Raw genomic sequence first — 7,464 nt, 5'->3', positions numbered from 1 at the left:
TTGTACCTATGTCCCAGAGTTTTCACAGGACATTAACAAGCACATCTTGTCAGGTGAACGGGCCTTTAACTAGTGGAAGGCCCAGGAAGGAGAACCCACTATTTTGGATTCCCTTTGGGGTTGGATACCTGGTTTAGGAGAACTAGGGGATATAGGGGGAAGCATTGTTCGCATCTTGCTCACAGGTGTTGTGGTATGGTACTTGTTCTTTTGCTCGTTTGCTGTAAAGTGCTCATACGTAAGATTTGTACCTCCCATACCCCAGAAGTTCCCTTATACCCTCTCATTGATAATCCTGATTGCATGGAGCTTAATCCATTCTGTCTTTAGAGTATAAGAAAACTCTGACAAAGGTTTGTTGAGTGTTCTCAAAGGAGGGATTGTTGGGGTCCACTAGGCATAGCTACCAGGTAACTCGGGAGAGTGGAAGGCCAAAAGTGCCGATGAAGCTCTTTTGCTCTGGGTCTGTGAACCACAGTGACTCCATCTCGGGAACTCTCACCTACTTCTATGCTAACTGCTTACATGCTCTGAAGTAGGCTGAAGCAGAAATGTATTGGTCAGCGTTTCTAGCAGATGGCTGCAGTTTCACTCACACTAGCAGAAATAATAGAGATAAGAAGCGGGGTAGTTAGTTTGCAGGCGTCTAATCCAAGGTCGCAAAGACTGGGAAAGTTTTCTCACAAGCTTATGTAGAGCTTATTGTAACAGTTGTCTGGAAGGGAGGGGTGAGGGGGAACAGCAAACAACGAGATGTATGCAAACAGTTTGAAGTATAAAAGGTAAAAGTTGTTTGTATTTGTTGCACTGGATTTGAGACATGCTGGTCTCCTAGTGCCATTTCAGAGCTCTGAAATAAACTTGGCTTGCTTTCTCCCCTCGGTGTCTTTATTGGTGCCAAGCACACCGGGCGACGAACCCCCTGTTTGCCATCTTGGGCCCAGTTTTGGGCAGGCAACACCGGCATGTAGCTCATCAGCTGGGCATGGGTCTCAGGTGTTCTCAACAGGTTGGTGCTCTATGCAAGAGGCAGAGTGGGCGTGGGGGCCTCCAGTACGGCCCAGAGACTAGGCCCTGCTCCAAATCAGGCAGTGTGAGGATTCCAATGGGGTCTCCCCTTGACCTGGTGAGTGTCCAACCCCCCAGGCTAGGGGCTATCACCGAGGATTTGCTCTCTCAGAACAAGCTTACCTGGCTTAGGCACCTAACTCCCCCAAAAGAGCGTTCACATCTGAGAATCGCAAACACAGACAAGTGCCTCCCCCAGTCCAGTACCCAAGGCCGAGATCAGTAGGAGTTAGGTGCCTAAGTGCCTTTGTGGATCTGGGCCTAAGCCCTCTCCCTCTGCTCTGCATTTCACTCCTGGCTGGCTTGGGCAACTCCCTGCTCAGCTTGCTGGTTTCTGAGAATCCCTTTCCTAGGCATTTAAATCTCCCCTGCCTTGTACGGGAGACTGGGCACCTAACTCAGGGCTGAGGACTCCGCGAGGCAGCAGGGCATCTAGAGGTCAAGCACTGCCCTCCCTAAGGAGCTTTGAAAATCTGGCCCAGGTAACGTGGCTGAGGTGATGCAGGGAGACTGCGGCAGAGCCAGAAACTGACCTCAGAACTGCCAAGTCCCAGTCCAGTGCCCCCCCCATTAACCAGTCCTCCCTGGCCTTGGCTTTATTCTGCCAATTCCCTGTTCCAACCATTCTCCCTCTGCCCCCTGCACAAGGTCCTCATCACACTCAAGGAATTTAATTTTCAGTTTCCATTTTCAAGAAAGTCACAGTATTTGTGACAAGGCACCTAACTCAGGACTGTTCTGCCAGAGATGGGATGTGCAGACGGACATTCGGTACCATCTCTATCTACCTTTAGTATAAATGAAATCCACAGCTCCCCCTACTGTTCAGGTGGCTCCCCCTTGGCCTCGCCTGTGGCCCCCAAGCGCTTAAGCTCCTCCTGGGTGTGTGGGTGCCCATCCCGCAGATTGTCCTGCAGGTGCCGGTGCTTGCCAATGCTCAGCTTGGGCAGGCCATGGTCGAGCCCCTCCAGCAGGACACAGGCCTTGCACAGGGGATGGCTGCCCAAGTAACTGCAGTGCTGTAAGGTGTCGCTGACCAGCAGTTGGAGGTCAGGGCACAGTGAGATCCATGTCCCCCAGTAAGGGGAACTGAGTTTTGGAACAACTGCCCCAGGGATGGCACAGATTCTCCATCCCTCAGAGTCTTTCCATTGAGATCAAAAGCTCCACTCTAGCTCCACCATCAGATTTGGGCTTGAAAGCTCGGGCATTGGGGGAGACGCCATAGCTCCCTGACACTCTTTGCACCAACCGTGGTTGCCAAGAAAGTTCATCTGGCAGCAGCCATATGGGTCCACCAAGCAACATGTCTAAGCCTCGCTCCTGTACCAGATGTGACCCCCACGTGACGGAAATGGGTGCTGGGCGAAATGAGGACAACCCGCCAATAGCAGGTAGTTAGCCTGGGGAAGGAAGGACACTTTCTGTAGCCCAGAAACCCTGCTCCCTGGCTGGGAGGGGGTTAATCACAGGAGGTCTTTGGGAGAAGGACAAGGTGGGGAAGGATGCACCATTAACATGAGTGGAGATTAGGGGAGAGCTTTCTGCCCCATCATTCCTCACCAGTGGAGGGGAGGGATCACTGTCTGGGGAGCTGCCCCCAAGTCTGCCTAACCCCCCTGCAATCTGACCCACCCCACCCAGAAACCCCCACACCTTAATCCCCACCCTGTGCATTTTGAGCCCCCACCCAGATCACCTTCCCACCACCCAATATAGAAGTCAAACTAAGCCCATGTCTTTGGGGCACACAGTACCAGGAGAGCAGCTGAGGTGCAGCATCTCAGCACTGTCCTTGGGTGGGCTCGACCCACCCTCCTCTCGGTTAGCAGCCGAACTGCTGCATCACAGGAACACTGGTATGACTACCCACTCCCCGGGCTGCTGCCTCACATCCTGCACCTCTTCCTGCCAGTGCCCAAGCTAAGGTGGGAGTCAGGAGCTGGGGAGCCTTGTATATAAATGGAATCCCCAGCTGGGGGGGGGAGAAGCTGCCAACGCAGCATGACAGGACCCACTTACCTCTAGGCCAGCTTTGGAGTCAAGCTAGAGCACCCTTAACTCCGCCCCTTTGTAGCTTTCAATCCTCCCCGTCCCTAGAGCAGTCATTCCAAAACTCAATTCCCCTTGCTGGGGAAAATCTGCCCCTTATTTCCAGTCTGGATTTGTCAGGCTTCATCCTTCAGCAGTTGGACCTCCAGTGGGGGGAGGGAGCCGGCGGAGTCCTGCTACTGGGCATGGGCAAGACGGCCACAGTGGTACAGGAGAGCCCATGGAGAGCATGTGGCACAGGAGTGCTTGGGCCAGGGTCAGGCCAGGATAGCCTTGGAGGCAGTTGGGAGGGGCCTCAGCAGGGGGGTTGCTGCTCAGCCTGAACAAGGTCTCCCCAGGTGTGCGTGTGTGTGGAGGATGCTGTGGGATGGAGGCAGGGGACACCATCGGGTCTGATTTCGGGGGCTCTGTGCAGGGGGAAGTGACTCCATGAGCTCTGCTGTGGAGGGCTCTACCATTTTGGCCTGACCCCTCTGCTCTCCCCCACAGGGAACAACGTAGACAACGTGGCCGAGAAGATGCTGCTGAACTTCCTGTGGGGTGATATGGGCCGGCTGCACCGGAGGGCCAGGATTGGGGCTGGTGGGGGTGGAGGGGGCCGTGCTCTGCTGCAAGCCCCTGCACCATGCCTACAAGGAGATCGTCCCTTGTGCCTACTTCCAGGGCCTGGACTACTTCAGCACTGAGTGCATCTACACCCCCCAGGCCTACCGCGGCTACGCCTGTGCCCTGCTAAAGGAGCTGGAGGCCACCCGGCCCAGCGCCATGACTGACCTGGGCCACTCGTGGGAGTGACTCTTGCTGCTCCCCGACCTCCGCATGCTGGCCCACGGCACCTGCCAGCGCTGCGGCTACGTGGCCAGCCAGCCCCTGGGCAAGGCCTGCATCCAGCTGGAGGGGCTCGACTGCGGCCTGCCCAAGCTGGGCATCGGCAAGCACCAGCGCCTGCGGGACAAGCTTCAGGACAGGCATCCTCTCACCCACGTGGAGCGCAGGTGCCTGGGGGCCCCGGCCGAGTCCGAGCGGGAGCTGGGGGCACAGGGCATGGAGCCGTGGGTGAACGAGGAGCTGGTGGTGGATCGGAGCTGACTGATCCTCCAGATTGTTGCCTGACTTAGATGATGTATTAATCCCCAGTTAATACTTCGATGGTTGACAGGGTCTGGCCCCAAGATCAGGTCCAATTTTATTTAAATTGTTATGTAGTTGGGAACCCCGCTACACTCCCACTACAGGAACTCTTTTATATTTACAACTATAATTTATTCATACATTTAGCACAGTCACAAACACCCCAACTCAGCAAGGTAGATAGAGATAGTATCAAACGTCTGTCTGCACATCCATCTACCCACCCCATCTCCTGCAGAGCAACCTGAAGTGTTAGCCATCATCTTCCTCATCACCAGCACCTTCCCCATCATCTTCCTCATCACCAACACCTTCCCCATCATCCCCAGTGGCCAACTTCTGGCACCTCCCAAGGACGACATCTCCTTCTCCTACTGTCCCTAGGCTGGGATTCAACTATTACAATACCTTATGCTGACGTTACCATGTCTAATGCATATTCAGTAGGGTTTTTCCCTCTCCCTTCTTTGTATTTCCTCCCCTTACCAAGGTTGGAGTGTCTTTTTCCATAGGTTAGTGTATCAGCTATCTTAACTTATTATCATGTATGTCAGTTTGTTACCATGGCCCTTTAGTGGTTAGGTATCTGTGGATGTAGCTCATGTACCCGTTATGTACATCAGTTCGTTGCCATGACACTTGTGCAGTTGGATTATGTACCTGTGGTCAGAATTTCCCTGTAAACACTCTCTTTTCTGTTCCCCAATACTCGTGTTTTTCCGTTGGGCCGTTTATTTGTGGCAAAGTTCACAGGCTTCAAACCTTATGCTAACTTGCTGAAGTGAATGTCTTACAGGATACAGGCCTGTACGTTCTTTGAATTACTGCTGAATGTAATGCAAATCAATGACTATAATAAAGACAAGCTAGCACACTGGGCTACACAATTGTGACGTCTGCATTTTGCTGTGTATGCACAGAGCCAGTAGGACATGATCCACCACTGACAGAGCCCTGTAAACAAAAATGAAAAGAAAGATTTTCCCTGGGAAGAGAGGCCCAGGAGGTGTGAAGTCCGACAGCAGAGCAGTGAAATGGCCCCTTTTGTTGGCAATGTGGGTGAGAACCATGAATCACGGGTGCTGGGCCTTGAATGTTCTGAGCAATTTGTCACCTGTGACACCATTCAGACAAAAAGTTTCATACTTTCTGACAGTGACTGGCTGTAACAAAGCGGCCTTTGGCAGGATACTACTGAGGGTATCAAATCAGGACAAATTGCTTAGAACAGGGCAGTTACAGCCCAAGGCTGGGGGTTCTTTGCACACCAAACCAGCCAAACAGAGAGCACTTCAGTTTTACCCCACTGGCTAACCAGAAGTCATACAAGCAATTCTTTTAGACACTCTAGTTTCCCACTATCACCACCAGCACTGCTCCTTATGGGGATGAATGGTTATGAAAAACAATGCCCCAGTAAAAGAAAAAAGGTTCTCCTGATCCCAAAGGACCAAACACCAGACCCAGGTCAATATACAAGTCAGATCTTACCCACAAATCACATTGCTGCCAATCCTTTAGAATCTAAAATCTAAAGGTTTATTCTTAAAAAGAAAGAAATATAGATGAAAGTTAAAATTGGTTAAATGGAATCAATTATATACAGTAATGGCAAAATTCTTGGTTCAGGCTCGTAGTAGTGATGGAATAAACTGCAGGTTCAAATCAAGTCTCTGGAGTACATCCACAGCTTGGATGGGTCATTCAGTCCTTTCTTCAGAGCTTCAGTTTGTAGCAAAGTTCCTCCAGAGATAAGAAGCAGGATTGAAGACACAATGGAGGGATTTCCAGGGCCTTTTATATTCTCTGCCATGCAGCCTGTGCTTCCTTTGTTTCAAACACAAGCTGCCCAGCACATGGCTCGAAAGCCTTCGAGTTCTCTCCATACGCATGTCCCCACATGCCTTGCTGAGTCTTAAGGTGTATCTGCCTTCTCTCAATGGGTCGACTGTATAGCTGATGGTCCTTACTGGGTCATCAAGCAGGCTAGGCAGTGCTCATGCCAAACTGTCTGGGGTGTCACCTAGAAGTGTAGCATAAATACAGACAGTATAGAGCCAATACTCATAACTTTAAATACAAAAATGATACCTGCATACAGACAGCATAACCATAACCAGCAAATCAGAACCTTTTCAAAGACCCAACCCCTGCTGCAGTCCTCAAGGGAATGGAGGTGAGGCAGGGGAGGAGCAGGGGCAGGAAGAGATGGGGCTGGAATGGAGCAGGGGCAGAGGCCATGGGGAAGAGGTGGAGCAGGGGCTGGAGTAGTATTCAGCTGCGTAGGGCACCAGGAAATTTGATGCCCCAAATTTCCTGGTGCCCTACACTGCTGCATACTCTGCACATGGGTAAGGACGGCCCTGTATATGGTCATACTTCATGCCAATAACGTCACATGGTCCCAAAGGTATGTGGACTGCTGTGTGAGGTGCTGCTTCCAATGGTGCCTGGAACTGCTGATTTGGACAGTGAATGGGCTACACCCGTCGTACCAGTAATTGAGAAGGAAGCTTAGTCTGAATGTGGAGATTTCAAAGGGATGCGGAATCCAGGTTTATGTGCAGACCCGCACCCATTACCTCGTATTGAAGATTTGTTTGCTACTCTTAGTGGTGGACAGCACGTCACTAAATTGAATTTGCTCAATGCAGATCTACAAATGGGAATTGATCCAGCATCTCCTCATAATCAACGTGCAAAAGGCTTATTTTGTTACCACAGGTGTCAGTATCACCTGGGCACCTGCCCTGTCCCTGAAAGCCGTGGATGAGATTCTGAAGAGACTGGATGATGTTCAATGTGAGTTGGACGACATCCTTGTTATAGGAAAGGCTCAAGAGTATCAAATTCAAAATTTGGACGCCATCTTACAACATTTGGAAGACCATGGACTGAGAGTAGGTCATGATAAATGTGAGTTTTTCAGACCTTCATTTTAAAATCCTGGAGATGTAAGTGATGCCACAGGCTTAAGGAAACCACTAGAGAACGAGAAGGCAGCTCTTGAAGTGCCACAGCCAGATAAAGTGTTGTAGTTTGGTTCATTCTTAGGACAGCTTAACTACTACGGTAAAATTCTGCCTAATCTGGCAACATCCTGATATTGCCTCATGTGTAGCCAAATCCCAAACTGTGGAAATTGATTGATGACCTGAGAATCAGCATCATTCTTTTTAAGTCGGAGACTTACTGTGGGCTTAAACTCCGGTT

At 51.0% G+C, this 7,464-nt stretch overlaps 1 pseudogene; it reads left to right on the top strand.

Annotated features, from left to right (window-relative positions):
• Positions 1-2,374: 2,374 nt before the first annotated feature.
• Positions 2,375-5,125, top strand: LOC103307160 (cytoplasmic tRNA 2-thiolation protein 1-like; annotated as a pseudogene).
• The last annotated feature ends 2,339 nt before the right edge of the window (positions 5,126-7,464 follow it).

This window comes from Chrysemys picta, unplaced genomic scaffold (genome assembly GCF_011386835.1).
Source record: "Chrysemys picta bellii isolate R12L10 unplaced genomic scaffold, ASM1138683v2 scaf124, whole genome shotgun sequence".
NCBI lineage: Eukaryota > Metazoa > Chordata > Testudines > Emydidae > Chrysemys > Chrysemys picta.
The sequence above is the reverse complement of the archived record's forward strand: the minus strand, read 5'-3'. Positions and strand labels throughout refer to the sequence as shown.